Source organism: Eleutherodactylus coqui, chromosome 7 (genome assembly GCF_035609145.1).
Source record: "Eleutherodactylus coqui strain aEleCoq1 chromosome 7, aEleCoq1.hap1, whole genome shotgun sequence".
In the NCBI taxonomy this organism is placed as follows: Eukaryota; Metazoa; Chordata; class Amphibia; order Anura; family Eleutherodactylidae; genus Eleutherodactylus; species Eleutherodactylus coqui.
In genome coordinates, this window is record NC_089843.1 from 49,000,147 (window position 1) to 49,018,573 (window position 18,427).

The 18,427-nt window shown below is 45.3% G+C and overlaps 18 non-coding genes across 18 annotated transcripts; all 18 read left to right on the forward strand.

Moving 5' to 3' along the window:
• Positions 1-205: 205 nt before the first annotated feature.
• On the forward strand, positions 206-288 carry TRNAL-CAG (transfer RNA leucine (anticodon CAG)). Its single transcript has one exon. It is a non-coding gene; the product is annotated as a tRNA-Leu (tRNA).
• An 880-nt stretch (positions 289-1,168) lies between these two features.
• Positions 1,169-1,251, forward strand: TRNAL-CAG (transfer RNA leucine (anticodon CAG)). Its single transcript has one exon. It is a non-coding gene; the product is annotated as a tRNA-Leu (tRNA).
• A 996-nt stretch (positions 1,252-2,247) lies between these two features.
• Positions 2,248-2,330, forward strand: TRNAL-CAG (transfer RNA leucine (anticodon CAG)). The gene has a single exon. It is a non-coding gene; the product is annotated as a tRNA-Leu (tRNA).
• An 884-nt stretch (positions 2,331-3,214) lies between these two features.
• Positions 3,215-3,297, forward strand: TRNAL-CAG (transfer RNA leucine (anticodon CAG)). Its single transcript has one exon. It is a non-coding gene; the product is annotated as a tRNA-Leu (tRNA).
• A 996-nt stretch (positions 3,298-4,293) lies between these two features.
• TRNAL-CAG (transfer RNA leucine (anticodon CAG)) lies at positions 4,294-4,376 on the forward strand. The gene has a single exon. It is a non-coding gene; the product is annotated as a tRNA-Leu (tRNA).
• An 884-nt stretch (positions 4,377-5,260) lies between these two features.
• Positions 5,261-5,343, forward strand: TRNAL-CAG (transfer RNA leucine (anticodon CAG)). The gene has a single exon. It is a non-coding gene; the product is annotated as a tRNA-Leu (tRNA).
• A 996-nt stretch (positions 5,344-6,339) lies between these two features.
• Positions 6,340-6,422, forward strand: TRNAL-CAG (transfer RNA leucine (anticodon CAG)). The gene has a single exon. It is a non-coding gene; the product is annotated as a tRNA-Leu (tRNA).
• A 996-nt stretch (positions 6,423-7,418) lies between these two features.
• Positions 7,419-7,501, forward strand: TRNAL-CAG (transfer RNA leucine (anticodon CAG)). Its single transcript has one exon. It is a non-coding gene; the product is annotated as a tRNA-Leu (tRNA).
• Positions 7,502-8,497: 996 nt separating this feature from the next.
• On the forward strand, positions 8,498-8,580 carry TRNAL-CAG (transfer RNA leucine (anticodon CAG)). The gene has a single exon. It is a non-coding gene; the product is annotated as a tRNA-Leu (tRNA).
• An 884-nt stretch (positions 8,581-9,464) lies between these two features.
• On the forward strand, positions 9,465-9,547 carry TRNAL-CAG (transfer RNA leucine (anticodon CAG)). The gene has a single exon. It is a non-coding gene; the product is annotated as a tRNA-Leu (tRNA).
• A 987-nt stretch (positions 9,548-10,534) lies between these two features.
• On the forward strand, positions 10,535-10,617 carry TRNAL-CAG (transfer RNA leucine (anticodon CAG)). Its single transcript has one exon. It is a non-coding gene; the product is annotated as a tRNA-Leu (tRNA).
• A 996-nt stretch (positions 10,618-11,613) lies between these two features.
• On the forward strand, positions 11,614-11,696 carry TRNAL-CAG (transfer RNA leucine (anticodon CAG)). The gene has a single exon. It is a non-coding gene; the product is annotated as a tRNA-Leu (tRNA).
• Positions 11,697-12,580: 884 nt separating this feature from the next.
• Positions 12,581-12,663, forward strand: TRNAL-CAG (transfer RNA leucine (anticodon CAG)). Its single transcript has one exon. It is a non-coding gene; the product is annotated as a tRNA-Leu (tRNA).
• Positions 12,664-13,650: 987 nt separating this feature from the next.
• TRNAL-CAG (transfer RNA leucine (anticodon CAG)) lies at positions 13,651-13,733 on the forward strand. Its single transcript has one exon. It is a non-coding gene; the product is annotated as a tRNA-Leu (tRNA).
• Positions 13,734-14,617: 884 nt separating this feature from the next.
• On the forward strand, positions 14,618-14,700 carry TRNAL-CAG (transfer RNA leucine (anticodon CAG)). Its single transcript has one exon. It is a non-coding gene; the product is annotated as a tRNA-Leu (tRNA).
• A 987-nt stretch (positions 14,701-15,687) lies between these two features.
• On the forward strand, positions 15,688-15,770 carry TRNAL-CAG (transfer RNA leucine (anticodon CAG)). The gene has a single exon. It is a non-coding gene; the product is annotated as a tRNA-Leu (tRNA).
• Positions 15,771-16,766: 996 nt separating this feature from the next.
• Positions 16,767-16,849, forward strand: TRNAL-CAG (transfer RNA leucine (anticodon CAG)). Its single transcript has one exon. It is a non-coding gene; the product is annotated as a tRNA-Leu (tRNA).
• An 884-nt stretch (positions 16,850-17,733) lies between these two features.
• Positions 17,734-17,816, forward strand: TRNAL-CAG (transfer RNA leucine (anticodon CAG)). The gene has a single exon. It is a non-coding gene; the product is annotated as a tRNA-Leu (tRNA).
• The last annotated feature ends 611 nt before the right edge of the window (positions 17,817-18,427 follow it).

Genomic DNA, 18,427 nt, shown 5'->3' on the forward strand with positions numbered 1-18,427 from the left:
AATCCCACCCCATGACAGCCAAGTGTTTGCTCTTACGCGTCACGGATTGGGATTCCAGCGGGGGTCTGTGTGAGGAGCGGCAAAGTTGCTCTGTTCTGCGCAAGTACAGACTTGCAGATGTTGACAAGTGCCTCAATTTTATGCTTAACGCTTACCATGATGTCTAGTATCACCATGAAGCACCAAAGCATACTGCCACATGAGAGTCAGCATGGCCGAGCGGTCTAAGGCGCTGCGTTCAGGTCGCAGTCTCCTCTGGAGGCGTGGGTTCGAATCCCACTTCTGACAGGCTAGCTTTTCCTTAAATATTAAGCAAGGCCATTTTTCTCAGGGCTCCCGAAGTCAACTTTGAAAGCAGTTTGAGGAACAAGAAACCCTCAGAAAGGGGAAAAAAACACCACGCCAATCCCTTTTCTTCCTGCTTCATAGGCCACTGGTCTGGTTAAACCACAGGGTGTGAGTTTCATTCTCACTGGTGCCTAACTTCTAGGCTGATGCTCAAAAGGAACATTGGAACCCCGTTAGCCAGTAGAACATAATATGCTTGTTCTCGGGGAGAGAAGCTAATTAACCTTGCAGATAAGATTCCTTTGAATGGTCAATTGATGTTGCTGCAAGCTTTGGAAACCACTCAGGTTTCTTTTTCAGGGTTCTGATAGGATATATCTGAAGAAACATTTATACACATACTAGGCTGATGTCAAAATCCTGCTTCTAAACCAGCAACTTGAAGAAAGGTAGAAAAAGTCCTTCAAGCTTTCCTCCGTTCAACCTTTGAATGCGAAATACTCAATCAGATCGTGGAAGATCACCACCAGTAAGTGACAAACTGATCCAGTCTTTATACTTCATCCCAAGAATTGGACTCTTAATGTCACCATTTTTTCTTTGCGCTTTGCATTTTTTTTTCACACCTGCGTATTTGAGGATAGCTGCATGATCTTTCCTGGAGGCGTGGGTTCAAATCCCACCCCATGACAGCCAAGTGTTTGCTCTTACGCGTCACGGATTGGGATTCCAGCGGGGGTCTGTGTGAGGAGCGGCAAAGTTGCTCTGTTCTGCGCAAGTGCAGACTTGCAGATGTTGACAAGTGCCTCAATTTTATGCTTAACGCTTACCATGATGTCTAGTATCACCACGAAGCGCCAAAGCATACTGCCACATGAGAGTCAGGATGGCCGAGCGGTCTAAGGCGCTGCGTTCAGGTCGCAGTCTCCTCTGGAGGCGTGGGTTCGAATCCCACTTCTGACAGGCTAGCTTTTCCTTAAATATTAAGCAAGGCCATTTTTCTCAGGGCTCGAAGTCCCCCCGAAGTCAACTTTGAAAGCAGTTTGAGGAACAAGAAACCCTCCATCAGAAAGGAGGCTAGCTTTTCCTTAAATATTAAGCAAGGCCATTTTTCTCAGGGCTCCCGAAGTCAACTTTGAAAGCAGTTTGAGGAACAAGAAACGCTCCATCAGAAAGGGGAAAAAAACACCACGCCAATCCCTTTTCTTCCTGCTTCATAGGCCACTGGTCTGGTTAAACCACGGGGTGTGAGTTTCATTCTCACTGGTGCCTAACTTCTAGGCTGATGCTCAAAAGGAACATTGGAACCCCGTTAGCCAGTAGAACATAATATGCTTGTTCTCGGGGAGAGAAGCTAATTAACCTTGCAGATAAGATTCCTTTGAATGGTCAATTGATGTTGCTGCAAGCTTTGGAAACCACTCAGGTTTCTTTTTCAGGGTTCTGATAGGATATATCTGAAGAAACATTTATACACATACTAGGCTGATGTCAAAATCCTGCTTCTAAACCAGCAACTTGAAGAAAGGTAGAAAAAGTCCTTCAAGCTTTCCTCCGTTCAACCTTTGAATGCGAAATACTCAATCAGATCGTGGAAGATCACCACCAGTAAGTGACAAACTGATCCAGTCTTTATACTTCATCCCAAGAATTGGACTCTTAATGTCACAATTTTTTCTTTGCGCTTTGCATTTTTTTTTCACACCTGCGTATTTGAGGATAGCTGCATGATCTTTCCTGGAGGCGTGGGTTCAAATCCCACCCCATGACAGCCAAGTGTTTGCTCTTACGCGTCACGGATTGGGATTCCAGCGGGGGTCTGTGTGAGGAGCGGCAAAGTTGCTCTGTTCTGCGCAAGTGCAGACTTGCAGATGTTGACAAGTGCCTCAATTTTATGCTTAACGCTTACCATGATGTCTAGTATCACCACGAAGCGCCAAAGCATACTGCCACATGAGAGTCAGGATGGCCGAGCGGTCTAAGGCGCTGCGTTCAGGTCGCAGTCTCCTCTGGAGGCGTGGGTTCGAATCCCACTTCTGACAGGCTAGCTTTTCCTTAAATATTAAGCAAGGCCATTTTTCTCAGGGCTCCCGAAGTCAACTTTGAAAGCAGTTTGAGGAACAAGAAACCCTCCATCAGAAAGGGGAAAAAAACACCACGCCAATCCCTTTTCTTCCTGCTTCATAGGCCACTGGTCTGGTTAAACCACAGGGTGTGAGTTTCATTCTCACTGGTGCCTAACTTCTAGGCTGATGCTCAAAAGGAACATTGGAACCCCGTTAGCCAGTAGAACATAATATGCTTGTTCTCGGGGAGAGAAGCTAATTAACCTTGCAGATAAGATTCCTTTGAATGGTCAATTGATGTTGCTGCAAGCTTTGGAAACCACTCAGGTTTCTTTTTCAGGGTTCTGATAGGATATATCTGAAGAAACATTTATACACATACTAGGCTGATGTCAAAATCCTGCTTCTAAACCAGCAACTTGAAGAAAGGTAGAAAAAGTCCTTCAAGCTTTCCTCCGTTCAACCTTTGAATGCGAAATACTCAATCAGATCGTGGAAGATCACCACCAGTAAGTGACAAACTGATCCAGTCTTTATACTTCATCCCAAGAATTGGACTCTTAATGTCACCATTTTTTCTTTGCGCTTTGCATTTTTTTTTCACACCTGCGTATTTGAGGATAGCTGCATGATCTTTCCTGGAGGCGTGGGTTCAAATCCCACCCCATGACAGCCAAGTGTTTGCTCTTACGCGTCACGGATTGGGATTCCAGCGGGGGTCTGTGTGAGGAGCGGCAAAGTTGCTCTGTTCTGCGCAAGTGCAGACTTGCAGATGTTGACAAGTGCCTCAATTTTATGCTTAACGCTTACCATGATGTCTAGTATCACCACGAAGCGCCAAAGCATACTGCCACATGAGAGTCAGGATGGCCGAGCGGTCTAAGGCGCTGCGTTCAGGTCGCAGTCTCCTCTGGAGGCGTGGGTTCGAATCCCACTTCTGACAGGCTAGCTTTTCCTTAAATATTAAGCAAGGCCATTTTTCTCAGGGCTCGAAGTCCCCCCGAAGTCAACTTTGAAAGCAGTTTGAGGAACAAGAAACCCTCCATCAGAAAGGAGGCTAGCTTTTCCTTAAATATTAAGCAAGGCCATTTTTCTCAGGGCTCCCGAAGTCAACTTTGAAAGCAGTTTGAGGAACAAGAAACGCTCCATCAGAAAGGGGAAAAAAACACCACGCCAATCCCTTTTCTTCCTGCTTCATAGGCCACTGGTCTGGTTAAACCACGGGGTGTGAGTTTCATTCTCACTGGTGCCTAACTTCTAGGCTGATGCTCAAAAGGAACATTGGAACCCCGTTAGCCAGTAGAACATAATATGCTTGTTCTCGGGGAGAGAAGCTAATTAACCTTGCAGATAAGATTCCTTTGAATGGTCAATTGATGTTGCTGCAAGCTTTGGAAACCACTCAGGTTTCTTTTTCAGGGTTCTGATAGGATATATCTGAAGAAACATTTATACACATACTAGGCTGATGTCAAAATCCTGCTTCTAAACCAGCAACTTGAAGAAAGGTAGAAAAAGTCCTTCAAGCTTTCCTCCGTTCAACCTTTGAATGCGAAATACTCAATCAGATCGTGGAAGATCACCACCAGTAAGTGACAAACTGATCCAGTCTTTATACTTCATCCCAAGAATTGGACTCTTAATGTCACCATTTTTTCTTTGCGCTTTGCATTTTTTTTTCACACCTGCGTATTTGAGGATAGCTGCATGATCTTTCCTGGAGGCGTGGGTTCAAATCCCACCCCATGACAGCCAAGTGTTTGCTCTTACGCGTCACGGATTGGGATTCCAGCGGGGGTCTGTGTGAGGAGCGGCAAAGTTGCTCTGTTCTGCGCAAGTGCAGACTTGCAGATGTTGACAAGTGCCTCAATTTTATGCTTAACGCTTACCATGATGTCTAGTATCACCACGAAGCGCCAAAGCATACTGCCACATGAGAGTCAGGATGGCCGAGCGGTCTAAGGCGCTGCGTTCAGGTCGCAGTCTCCTCTGGAGGCGTGGGTTCGAATCCCACTTCTGACAGGCTAGCTTTTCCTTAAATATTAAGCAAGGCCATTTTTCTCAGGGCTCCCGAAGTCAACTTTGAAAGCAGTTTGAGGAACAAGAAACCCTCCATCAGAAAGGGGAAAAAAACACCACGCCAATCCCTTTTCTTCCTGCTTCATAGGCCACTGGTCTGGTTAAACCACAGGGTGTGAGTTTCATTCTCACTGGTGCCTAACTTCTAGGCTGATGCTCAAAAGGAACATTGGAACCCCGTTAGCCAGTAGAACATAATATGCTTGTTCTCGGGGAGAGAAGCTAATTAACCTTGCAGATAAGATTCCTTTGAATGGTCAATTGATGTTGCTGCAAGCTTTGGAAACCACTCAGGTTTCTTTTTCAGGGTTCTGATAGGATATATCTGAAGAAACATTTATACACATACTAGGCTGATGTCAAAATCCTGCTTCTAAACCAGCAACTTGAAGAAAGGTAGAAAAAGTCCTTCAAGCTTTCCTCCGTTCAACCTTTGAATGCGAAATACTCAATCAGATCGTGGAAGATCACCACCAGTAAGTGACAAACTGATCCAGTCTTTATACTTCATCCCAAGAATTGGACTCTTAATGTCACCATTTTTTCTTTGCGCTTTGCATTTTTTTTTCACACCTGCGTATTTGAGGATAGCTGCATGATCTTTCCTGGAGGCGTGGGTTCAAATCCCACCCCATGACAGCCAAGTGTTTGCTCTTACGCGTCACGGATTGGGATTCCAGCGGGGGTCTGTGTGAGGAGCGGCAAAGTTGCTCTGTTCTGCGCAAGTGCAGACTTGCAGATGTTGACAAGTGCCTCAATTTTATGCTTAACGCTTACCATGATGTCTAGTATCACCACGAAGCGCCAAAGCATACTGCCACATGAGAGTCAGGATGGCCGAGCGGTCTAAGGCGCTGCGTTCAGGTCGCAGTCTCCTCTGGAGGCGTGGGTTCGAATCCCACTTCTGACAGGCTAGCTTTTCCTTAAATATTAAGCAAGGCCATTTTTCTCAGGGCTCGAAGTCCCCCCGAAGTCAACTTTGAAAGCAGTTTGAGGAACAAGAAACCCTCCATCAGAAAGGAGGCTAGCTTTTCCTTAAATATTAAGCAAGGCCATTTTTCTCAGGGCTCCCGAAGTCAACTTTGAAAGCAGTTTGAGGAACAAGAAACGCTCCATCAGAAAGGGGAAAAAAACACCACGCCAATCCCTTTTCTTCCTGCTTCATAGGCCACTGGTCTGGTTAAACCACGGGGTGTGAGTTTCATTCTCACTGGTGCCTAACTTCTAGGCTGATGCTCAAAAGGAACATTGGAACCCCGTTAGCCAGTAGAACATAATATGCTTGTTCTCGGGGAGAGAAGCTAATTAACCTTGCAGATAAGATTCCTTTGAATGGTCAATTGATGTTGCTGCAAGCTTTGGAAACCACTCAGGTTTCTTTTTCAGGGTTCTGATAGGATATATCTGAAGAAACATTTATACACATACTAGGCTGATGTCAAAATCCTGCTTCTAAACCAGCAACTTGAAGAAAGGTAGAAAAAGTCCTTCAAGCTTTCCTCCGTTCAACCTTTGAATGCGAAATACTCAATCAGATCGTGGAAGATCACCACCAGTAAGTGACAAACTGATCCAGTCTTTATACTTCATCCCAAGAATTGGACTCTTAATGTCACCATTTTTTCTTTGCGCTTTGCATTTTTTTTTCACACCTGCGTATTTGAGGATAGCTGCATGATCTTTCCTGGAGGCGTGGGTTCAAATCCCACCCCATGACAGCCAAGTGTTTGCTCTTACGCGTCACGGATTGGGATTCCAGCGGGGGTCTGTGTGAGGAGCGGCAAAGTTGCTCTGTTCTGCGCAAGTGCAGACTTGCAGATGTTGACAAGTGCCTCAATTTTATGCTTAACGCTTACCATGATGTCTAGTATCACCACGAAGCGCCAAAGCATACTGCCACATGAGAGTCAGGATGGCCGAGCGGTCTAAGGCGCTGCGTTCAGGTCGCAGTCTCCTCTGGAGGCGTGGGTTCGAATCCCACTTCTGACAGGCTAGCTTTTCCTTAAATATTAAGCAAGGCCATTTTTCTCAGGGCTCGAAGTCCCCCCGAAGTCAACTTTGAAAGCAGTTTGAGGAACAAGAAACCCTCCATCAGAAAGGAGGCTAGCTTTTCCTTAAATATTAAGCAAGGCCATTTTTCTCAGGGCTCCCGAAGTCAACTTTGAAAGCAGTTTGAGGAACAAGAAACCCTCCATCAGAAAGGGGAAAAAAACACCACGCCAATCCCTTTTCTTCCTGCTTCATAGGCCACTGGTCTGGTTAAACCACGGGGTGTGAGTTTCATTCTCACTGGTGCCTAACTTCTAGGCTGATGCTCAAAAGGAACATTGGAACCCCGTTAGCCAGTAGAACATAATATGCTTGTTCTCGGGGAGAGAAGCTAATTAACCTTGCAGATAAGATTCCTTTGAATGGTCAATTGATGTTGCTGCAAGCTTTGGAAACCACTCAGGTTTCTTTTTCAGGGTTCTGATAGGATATATCTGAAGAAACATTTATACACATACTAGGCTGATGTCAAAATCCTGCTTCTAAACCAGCAACTTGAAGAAAGGTAGAAAAAGTCCTTCAAGCTTTCCTCCGTTCAACCTTTGAATGCGAAATACTCAATCAGATCGTGGAAGATCACCACCAGTAAGTGACAAACTGATCCAGTCTTTATACTTCATCCCAAGAATTGGACTCTTAATGTCACCATTTTTTCTTTGCGCTTTGCATTTTTTTTTCACACCTGCGTATTTGAGGATAGCTGCATGATCTTTCCTGGAGGCGTGGGTTCAAATCCCACCCCATGACAGCCAAGTGTTTGCTCTTACGCGTCACGGATTGGGATTCCAGCGGGGGTCTGTGTGAGGAGCGGCAAAGTTGCTCTGTTCTGCGCAAGTGCAGACTTGCAGATGTTGACAAGTGCCTCAATTTTATGCTTAACGCTTACCATGATGTCTAGTATCACCACGAAGCGCCAAAGCATACTGCCACATGAGAGTCAGGATGGCCGAGCGGTCTAAGGCGCTGCGTTCAGGTCGCAGTCTCCTCTGGAGGCGTGGGTTCGAATCCCACTTCTGACAGGCTAGCTTTTCCTTAAATATTAAGCAAGGCCATTTTTCTCAGGGCTCGAAGTCCCCCCGAAGTCAACTTTGAAAGCAGTTTGAGGAACAAGAAACCCTCCATCAGAAAGGAGGCTAGCTTTTCCTTAAATATTAAGCAAGGCCATTTTTCTCAGGGCTCCCGAAGTCAACTTTGAAAGCAGTTTGAGGAACAAGAAACGCTCCATCAGAAAGGGGAAAAAAACACCACGCCAATCCCTTTTCTTCCTGCTTCATAGGCCACTGGTCTGGTTAAACCACGGGGTGTGAGTTTCATTCTCACTGGTGCCTAACTTCTAGGCTGATGCTCAAAAGGAACATTGGAACCCCGTTAGCCAGTAGAACATAATATGCTTGTTCTCGGGGAGAGAAGCTAATTAACCTTGCAGATAAGATTCCTTTGAATGGTCAATTGATGTTGCTGCAAGCTTTGGAAACCACTCAGGTTTCTTTTTCAGGGTTCTGATAGGATATATCTGAAGAAACATTTATACACATACTAGGCTGATGTCAAAATCCTGCTTCTAAACCAGCAACTTGAAGAAAGGTAGAAAAAGTCCTTCAAGCTTTCCTCCGTTCAACCTTTGAATGCGAAATACTCAATCAGATCGTGGAAGATCACCACCAGTAAGTGACAAACTGATCCAGTCTTTATACTTCATCCCAAGAATTGGACTCTTAATGTCACCATTTTTTCTTTGCGCTTTGCATTTTTTTTTCACACCTGCGTATTTGAGGATAGCTGCATGATCTTTCCTGGAGGCGTGGGTTCAAATCCCACCCCATGACAGCCAAGTGTTTGCTCTTACGCGTCACGGATTGGGATTCCAGCGGGGGTCTGTGTGAGGAGCGGCAAAGTTGCTCTGTTCTGCGCAAGTGCAGACTTGCAGATGTTGACAAGTGCCTCAATTTTATGCTTAACGCTTACCATGATGTCTAGTATCACCACGAAGTGCCAAAGCATACTGCCACATGAGAGTCAGGATGGCCGAGCGGTCTAAGGCGCTGCGTTCAGGTCGCAGTCTCCTCTGGAGGTGTGGGTTCGTATCCCACTTCTGACAGGCTGGGTTTTCCTTAAATATTAAGCAAGGCCATTTTTCTCAGGGCTCCCGAAGTCAACTTTGAAAGCAGTTTGAGGAACAAGAAACCCTCCATCAGAAAGGGGAAAAAAACACCACGCCAATCCCTTTTCTTCCTGCTTCATAGGCCACTGGTCTGGTTAAACCACAGGGTGTGAGTTTCATTCTCACTGGTGCCTAACTTCTAGGCTGATGCTCAAAAGGAACATTGGAACCCCGTTAGCCAGTAGAACATAATATGCTTGTTCTCGGGGAGAGAAGCTAATTAACCTTGCAGATAAGATTCCTTTGAATGGTCAATTGATGTTGCTGCAAGCTTTGGAAACCACTCAGGTTTCTTTTTCAGGGTTCTGATAGGATATATCTGAAGAAACATTTATACACATACTAGGCTGATGTCAAAATCCTGCTTCTAAACCAGCAACTTGAAGAAAGGTAGAAAAAGTCCTTCAAGCTTTCCTCCGTTCAACCTTTGAATGCGAAATACTCAATCAGATCGTGGAAGATCACCACCAGTAAGTGACAAACTGATCCAGTCTTTATACTTCATCCCAAGAATTGGACTCTTAATGTCACCATTTTTTCTTTGCGCTTTGCATTTTTTTTTCACACCTGCGTATTTGAGGATAGCTGCATGATCTTTCCTGGAGGCGTGGGTTCAAATCCCACCCCATGACAGCCAAGTGTTTGCTCTTACGCGTCACGGATTGGGATTCCAGCGGGGGTCTGTGTGAGGAGCGGCAAAGTTGCTCTGTTCTGCGCAAGTGCAGACTTGCAGATGTTGACAAGTGCCTCAATTTTATGCTTAACGCTTACCATGATGTCTAGTATCACCACGAAGCGCCAAAGCATACTGCCACATGAGAGTCAGGATGGCCGAGCGGTCTAAGGCGCTGCGTTCAGGTCGCAGTCTCCTCTGGAGGTGTGGGTTCGAATCCCACTTCTGACAGGCTAGCTTTTCCTTAAATATTAAGCAAGGCCATTTTTCTCAGGGCTCCCGAAGTCAACTTTGAAAGCAGTTTGAGGAACAAGAAACCCTCCATCAGAAAGGAGGCTAGCTTTTCCTTAAATATTAAGCAAGGCCATTTTTCTCAGGGCTCCCGAAGTCAACTTTGAAAGCAGTTTGAGGAACAAGAAACCCTCCATCAGAAAGGGGAAAAAAACACCACGCCAATCCCTTTTCTTCCTGCTTCATAGGCCACTGGTCTGGTTAAACCACGGGGTGTGAGTTTCATTCTCACTGGTGCCTAACTTCTAGGCTGATGCTCAAAAGGAACATTGGAACCCCGTTAGCCAGTAGAACATAATATGCTTGTTCTCGGGGAGAGAAGCTAATTAACCTTGCAGATAAGATTCCTTTGAATGGTCAATTGATGTTGCTGCAAGCTTTGGAAACCACTCAGGTTTCTTTTTCAGGGTTCTGATAGGATATATCTGAAGAAACATTTATACACATACTAGGCTGATGTCAAAATCCTGCTTCTAAACCAGCAACTTGAAGAAAGGTAGAAAAAGTCCTTCAAGCTTTCCTCCGTTCAACCTTTGAATGCGAAATACTCAATCAGATCGTGGAAGATCACCACCAGTAAGTGACAAACTGATCCAGTCTTTATACTTCATCCCAAGAATTGGACTCTTAATGTCACCATTTTTTCTTTGCGCTTTGCATTTTTTTTTCACACCTGCGTATTTGAGGATAGCTGCATGATCTTTCCTGGAGGCGTGGGTTCAAATCCCACCCCATGACAGCCAAGTGTTTGCTCTTACGCGTCACGGATTGGGATTCCAGCGGGGGTCTGTGTGAGGAGCGGCAAAGTTGCTCTGTTCTGCGCAAGTGCAGACTTGCAGATGTTGACAAGTGCCTCAATTTTATGCTTAACGCTTACCATGATGTCTAGTATCACCACGAAGCGCCAAAGCATACTGCCACATGAGAGTCAGGATGGCCGAGCGGTCTAAGGCGCTGCGTTCAGGTCGCAGTCTCCTCTGGAGGCGTGGGTTCGAATCCCACTTCTGACAGGCTAGCTTTTCCTTAAATATTAAGCAAGGCCATTTTTCTCAGGGCTCGAAGTCCCCCCGAAGTCAACTTTGAAAGCAGTTTGAGGAACAAGAAACCCTCCATCAGAAAGGAGGCTAGCTTTTCCTTAAATATTAAGCAAGGCTATTTTTCTCAGGGCTCCCGAAGTCAACTTTGAAAGCAGTTTGAGGAACAAGAAACGCTCCATCAGAAAGGGGAAAAAAACACCACGCCAATCCCTTTTCTTCCTGCTTCATAGGCCACTGGTCTGGTTAAACCACGGGGTGTGAGTTTCATTCTCACTGGTGCCTAACTTCTAGGCTGATGCTCAAAAGGAACATTGGAACCCCGTTAGCCAGTAGAACATAATATGCTTGTTCTCGGGGAGAGAAGCTAATTAACCTTGCAGATAAGATTCCTTTGAATGGTCAATTGATGTTGCTGCAAGCTTTGGAAACCACTCAGGTTTCTTTTTCAGGGTTCTGATAGGATATATCTGAAGAAACATTTATACACATACTAGGCTGATGTCAAAATCCTGCTTCTAAACCAGCAACTTGAAGAAAGGTAGAAAAAGTCCTTCAAGCTTTCCTCCGTTCAACCTTTGAATGCGAAATACTCAATCAGATCGTGGAAGATCACCACCAGTAAGTGACAAACTGATCCAGTCTTTATACTTCATCCCAAGAATTGGACTCTTAATGTCACCATTTTTTCTTTGCGCTTTGCATTTTTTTTTCACACCTGCGTATTTGAGGATAGCTGCATGATCTTTCCTGGAGGCGTGGGTTCAAATCCCACCCCATGACAGCCAAGTGTTTGCTCTTACGCGTCACGGATTGGGATTCCAGCGGGGGTCTGTGTGAGGAGCGGCAAAGTTGCTCTGTTCTGCGCAAGTGCAGACTTGCAGATGTTGACAAGTGCCTCAATTTTATGCTTAACGCTTACCATGATGTCTAGTATCACCACGAAGCGCCAAAGCATACTGCCACATGAGAGTCAGGATGGCCGAGCGGTCTAAGGCGCTGCGTTCAGGTCGCAGTCTCCTCTGGAGGCGTGGGTTCGAATCCCACTTCTGACAGGCTAGCTTTTCCTTAAATATTAAGCAAGGCCATTTTTCTCAGGGCTCTCGAAGTCAACTTTGAAAGCAGTTTGAGGAACAAGAAACCCTCCATCAGAAAGGGGAAAAAAACACCACGCCAATCCCTTTTCTTCCTGCTTCATAGGCCACTGGTCTGGTTAAACCACGGGGTGTGAGTTTCATTCTCACTGGTGCCTAACTTCTAGGCTGATGCTCAAAAGGAACATTGGAACCCCGTTAGCCAGTAGAACATAATATGCTTGTTCTCGGGGAGAGAAGCTAATTAACCTTGCAGATAAGATTCCTTTGAATGGTCAATTGATGTTGCTGCAAGCTTTGGAAACCACTCAGGTTTCTTTTTCAGGGTTCTGATAGGATATATCTGAAGAAACATTTATACACATACTAGGCTGATGTCAAAATCCTGCTTCTAAACCAGCAACTTGAAGAAAGGTAGAAAAAGTCCTTCAAGCTTTCCTCCGTTCAACCTTTGAATGCGAAATACTCAATCAGATCGTGGAAGATCACCACCAGTAAGTGACAAACTGATCCAGTCTTTATACTTCATCCCAAGAATTGGACTCTTAATGTCACAATTTTTTCTTTGCGCTTTGCATTTTTTTTTCACACCTGCGTATTTGAGGATAGCTGCATGATCTTTCCTGGAGGCGTGGGTTCAAATCCCACCCCATGACAGCCAAGTGTTTGCTCTTACGCGTCACGGATTGGGATTCCAGCGGGGGTCTGTGTGAGGAGCGGCAAAGTTGCTCTGTTCTGCGCAAGTGCAGACTTGCAGATGTTGACAAGTGCCTCAATTTTATGCTTAACGCTTACCATGATGTCTAGTATCACCACGAAGCGCCAAAGCATACTGCCACATGAGAGTCAGGATGGCCGAGCGGTCTAAGGCGCTGCGTTCAGGTCGCAGTCTCCTCTGGAGGTGTGGGTTCGAATCCCACTTCTGACAGGCTAGCTTTTCCTTAAATATTAAGCAAGGCCATTTTTCTCAGGGCTCCCGAAGTCAACTTTGAAAGCAGTTTGAGGAACAAGAAACCCTCCATCAGAAAGGAGGCTAGCTTTTCCTTAAATATTAAGCAAGGCCATTTTTCTCAGGGCTCCCGAAGTCAACTTTGAAAGCAGTTTGAGGAACAAGAAACGCTCCATCAGAAAGGGGAAAAAAACACCACGCCAATCCCTTTTCTTCCTGCTTCATAGGCCACTGGTCTGGTTAAACCACGGGGTGTGAGTTTCATTCTCACTGGTGCCTAACTTCTAGGCTGATGCTCAAAAGGAACATTGGAACCCCGTTAGCCAGTAGAACATAATATGCTTGTTCTCGGGGAGAGAAGCTAATTAACCTTGCAGATAAGATTCCTTTGAATGGTCAATTGATGTTGCTGCAAGCTTTGGAAACCACTCAGGTTTCTTTTTCAGGGTTCTGATAGGATATATCTGAAGAAACATTTATACACATACTAGGCTGATGTCAAAATCCTGCTTCTAAACCAGCAACTTGAAGAAAGGTAGAAAAAGTCCTTCAAGCTTTCCTCCGTTCAACCTTTGAATGCGAAATACTCAATCAGATCGTGGAAGATCACCACCAGTAAGTGACAAACTGATCCAGTCTTTATACTTCATCCCAAGAATTGGACTCTTAATGTCACCATTTTTTCTTTGCGCTTTGCATTTTTTTTTCACACCTGCGTATTTGAGGATAGCTGCATGATCTTTCCTGGAGGCGTGGGTTCAAATCCCACCCCATGACAGCCAAGTGTTTGCTCTTACGCGTCACGGATTGGGATTCCAGCGGGGGTCTGTGTGAGGAGCGGCAAAGTTGCTCTGTTCTGCGCAAGTGCAGACTTGCAGATGTTGACAAGTGCCTCAATTTTATGCTTAACGCTTACCATGATGTCTAGTATCACCACGAAGTGCCAAAGCATACTGCCACATGAGAGTCAGGATGGCCGAGCGGTCTAAGGCGCTGCGTTCAGGTCGCAGTCTCCTCTGGAGGTGTGGGTTCGTATCCCACTTCTGACAGGCTGGGTTTTCCTTAAATATTAAGCAAGGCCATTTTTCTCAGGGCTCCCGAAGTCAACTTTGAAAGCAGTTTGAGGAACAAGAAACCCTCCATCAGAAAGGGGAAAAAAACACCACGCCAATCCCTTTTCTTCCTGCTTCATAGGCCACTGGTCTGGTTAAACCACAGGGTGTGAGTTTCATTCTCACTGGTGCCTAACTTCTAGGCTGATGCTCAAAAGGAACATTGGAACCCCGTTAGCCAGTAGAACATAATATGCTTGTTCTCGGGGAGAGAAGCTAATTAACCTTGCAGATAAGATTCCTTTGAATGGTCAATTGATGTTGCTGCAAGCTTTGGAAACCACTCAGGTTTCTTTTTCAGGGTTCTGATAGGATATATCTGAAGAAACATTTATACACATACTAGGCTGATGTCAAAATCCTGCTTCTAAACCAGCAACTTGAAGAAAGGTAGAAAAAGTCCTTCAAGCTTTCCTCCGTTCAACCTTTGAATGCGAAATACTCAATCAGATCGTGGAAGATCACCACCAGTAAGTGACAAACTGATCCAGTCTTTATACTTCATCCCAAGAATTGGACTCTTAATGTCACCATTTTTTCTTTGCGCTTTGCATTTTTTTTTCACACCTGCGTATTTGAGGATAGCTGCATGATCTTTCCTGGAGGCGTGGGTTCAAATCCCACCCCATGACAGCCAAGTGTTTGCTCTTACGCGTCACGGATTGGGATTCCAGCGGGGGTCTGTGTGAGGAGCGGCAAAGTTGCTCTGTTCTGCGCAAGTGCAGACTTGCAGATGTTGACAAGTGCCTCAATTTTATGCTTAACGCTTACCATGATGTCTAGTATCACCACGAAGCGCCAAAGCATACTGCCACATGAGAGTCAGGATGGCCGAGCGGTCTAAGGCGCTGCGTTCAGGTCGCAGTCTCCTCTGGAGGTGTGGGTTCGAATCCCACTTCTGACAGGCTAGCTTTTCCTTAAATATTAAGCAAGGCCATTTTTCTCAGGGCTCCCGAAGTCAACTTTGAAAGCAGTTTGAGGAACAAGAAACCCTCCATCAGAAAGGAGGCTAGCTTTTCCTTAAATATTAAGCAAGGCCATTTTTCTCAGGGCTCCCGAAGTCAACTTTGAAAGCAGTTTGAGGAACAAGAAACCCTCCATCAGAAAGGGGAAAAAAACACCACGCCAATCCCTTTTCTTCCTGCTTCATAGGCCACTGGTCTGGTTAAACCACGGGGTGTGAGTTTCATTCTCACTGGTGCCTAACTTCTAGGCTGATGCTCAAAAGGAACATTGGAACCCCGTTAGCCAGTAGAACATAATATGCTTGTTCTCGGGGAGAGAAGCTAATTAACCTTGCAGATAAGATTCCTTTGAATGGTCAATTGATGTTGCTGCAAGCTTTGGAAACCACTCAGGTTTCTTTTTCAGGGTTCTGATAGGATATATCTGAAGAAACATTTATACACATACTAGGCTGATGTCAAAATCCTGCTTCTAAACCAGCAACTTGAAGAAAGGTAGAAAAAGTCCTTCAAGCTTTCCTCCGTTCAACCTTTGAATGCGAAATACTCAATCAGATCGTGGAAGATCACCACCAGTAAGTGACAAACTGATCCAGTCTTTATACTTCATCCCAAGAATTGGACTCTTAATGTCACCATTTTTTCTTTGCGCTTTGCATTTTTTTTTCACACCTGCGTATTTGAGGATAGCTGCATGATCTTTCCTGGAGGCGTGGGTTCAAATCCCACCCCATGACAGCCAAGTGTTTGCTCTTACGCGTCACGGATTGGGATTCCAGCGGGGGTCTGTGTGAGGAGCGGCAAAGTTGCTCTGTTCTGCGCAAGTGCAGACTTGCAGATGTTGACAAGTGCCTCAATTTTATGCTTAACGCTTACCATGATGTCTAGTATCACCACGAAGCGCCAAAGCATACTGCCACATGAGAGTCAGGATGGCCGAGCGGTCTAAGGCGCTGCGTTCAGGTCGCAGTCTCCTCTGGAGGCGTGGGTTCGAATCCCACTTCTGACAGGCTAGCTTTTCCTTAAATATTAAGCAAGGCCATTTTTCTCAGGGCTCGAAGTCCCCCCGAAGTCAACTTTGAAAGCAGTTTGAGGAACAAGAAACCCTCCATCAGAAAGGAGGCTAGCTTTTCCTTAAATATTAAGCAAGGCTATTTTTCTCAGGGCTCCCGAAGTCAACTTTGAAAGCAGTTTGAGGAACAAGAAACGCTCCATCAGAAAGGGGAAAAAAACACCACGCCAATCCCTTTTCTTCCTGCTTCATAGGCCACTGGTCTGGTTAAACCACGGGGTGTGAGTTTCATTCTCACTGGTGCCTAACTTCTAGGCTGATGCTCAAAAGGAACATTGGAACCCCGTTAGCCAGTAGAACATAATATGCTTGTTCTCGGGGAGAGAAGCTAATTAACCTTGCAGATAAGATTCCTTTGAATGGTCAATTGATGTTGCTGCAAGCTTTGGAAACCACTCAGGTTTCTTTTTCAGGGTTCTGATAGGATATATCTGAAGAAACATTTATACACATACTAGGCTGATGTCAAAATCCTGCTTCTAAACCAGCAACTTGAAGAAAGGTAGAAAAAGTCCTTCAAGCTTTCCTCCGTTCAACCTTTGAATGCGAAATACTCAATCAGATCGTGGAAGATCACCACCAGTAAGTGACAAACTGATCCAGTCTTTATACTTCATCCCAAGAATTGGACTCTTAATGTCACCATTTTTTCTTTGCGCTTTGCATTTTTTTTTCACACCTGCGTATTTGAGGATAGCTGCATGATCTTTCCTGGAGGCGTGGGTTCAAATCCCACCCCATGACAGCCAAGTGTTTGCTCTTACGCGTCACGGATTGGGATTCCAGCGGGGGTCTGTGTGAGGAGCGGCAAAGTTGCTCTGTTCTGCGCAAGTGCAGACTTGCAGATGTTGACAAGTGCCTCAATTTTATGCTTAACGCTTACCATGATGTCTAGTATCACCACGAAGCGCCAAAGCATACTGCCACATGAGAGTCAGGATGGCCGAGCGGTCTAAGGCGCTGCGTTCAGGTCGCAGTCTCCTCTGGAGGCGTGGGTTCGAATCCCACTTCTGACAGGCTAGCTTTTCCTTAAATATTAAGCAAGGCCATTTTTCTCAGGGCTCTCGAAGTCAACTTTGAAAGCAGTTTGAGGAACAAGAAACCCTCCATCAGAAAGGGGAAAAAAACACCACGCCAATCCCTTTTCTTCCTGCTTCATAGGCCACTGGTCTGGTTAAACCACGGGGTGTGAGTTTCATTCTCACTGGTGCCTAACTTCTAGGCTGATGCTCAAAAGGAACATTGGAACCCCGTTAGCCAGTAGAACATAATATGCTTGTTCTCGGGGAGAGAAGCTAATTAACCTTGCAGATAAGATTCCTTTGAATGGTCAATTGATGTTGCTGCAAGCTTTGGAAACCACTCAGGTTTCTTTTTCAGGGTTCTGATAGGATATATCTGAAGAAACATTTATACACATACTAGGCTGATGTCAAAATCCTGCTTCTAAACCAGCAACTTGAAGAAAGGTAGAAAAAGTCCTTCAAGCTTTCCTCCGTTCAACCTTTGAATGCGAAATACTCAATCAGATCGTGGAAGATCACCACCAGTAAGTGACAAACTGATCCAGTCTTTATACTTCATCCCAAGAATTGGACTCTTAATGTCACAATTTTTTCTTTGCGCTTTGCATTTTTTTTTCACACCTGCGTATTTGAGGATAGCTGCATGATCTTTCCTGGAGGCGTGGGTTCAAATCCCACCCCATGACAGCCAAGTGTTTGCTCTTACGCGTCACGGATTGGGATTCCAGCGGGGGTCTGTGTGAGGAGCGGCAAAGTTGCTCTGTTCTGCGCAAGTGCAGACTTGCAGATGTTGACAAGTGCCTCAATTTTATGCTTAACGCTTACCATGATGTCTAGTATCACCACGAAGCGCCAAAGCATACTGCCACATGAGAGTCAGGATGGCCGAGCGGTCTAAGGCGCTGCGTTCAGGTCGCAGTCTCCTCTGGAGGTGTGGGTTCGAATCCCACTTCTGACAGGCTAGCTTTTCCTTAAATATTAAGCAAGGCCATTTTTCTCAGGGCTCCCGAAGTCAACTTTGAAAGCAGTTTGAGGAACAAGAAACCCTCCATCAGAAAGGAGGCTAGCTTTTCCTTAAATATTAAGCAAGGCCATTTTTCTCAGGGCTCCCGAAGTCAACTTTGAAAGCAGTTTGAGGAACAAGAAACCCTCCATCAGAAAGGGGAAAAAAACACCACGCCAATCCCTTTTCTTCCTGCTTCATAGGCCACTGGTCTGGTTAAACCACGGGGTGTGAGTTTCATTCTCACTGGTGCCTAACTTCTAGGCTGATGCTCAAAAGGAACATTGGAACCCCGTTAGCCAGTAGAACATAATATGCTTGTTCTCGGGGAGAGAAGCTAATTAACCTTGCAGATAAGATTCCTTTGAATGGTCAATTGATGTTGCTGCAAGCTTTGGAAACCACTCAGGTTTCTTTTTCAGGGTTCTGATAGGATATATCTGAAGAAACATTTATACACATACTAGGCTGATGTCAAAATCCTGCTTCTAAACCAGCAACTTGAAGAAAGGTAGAAAAAGTCCTTCAAGCTTTCCTCCGTTCAACCTTTGAATGCGAAATACTCA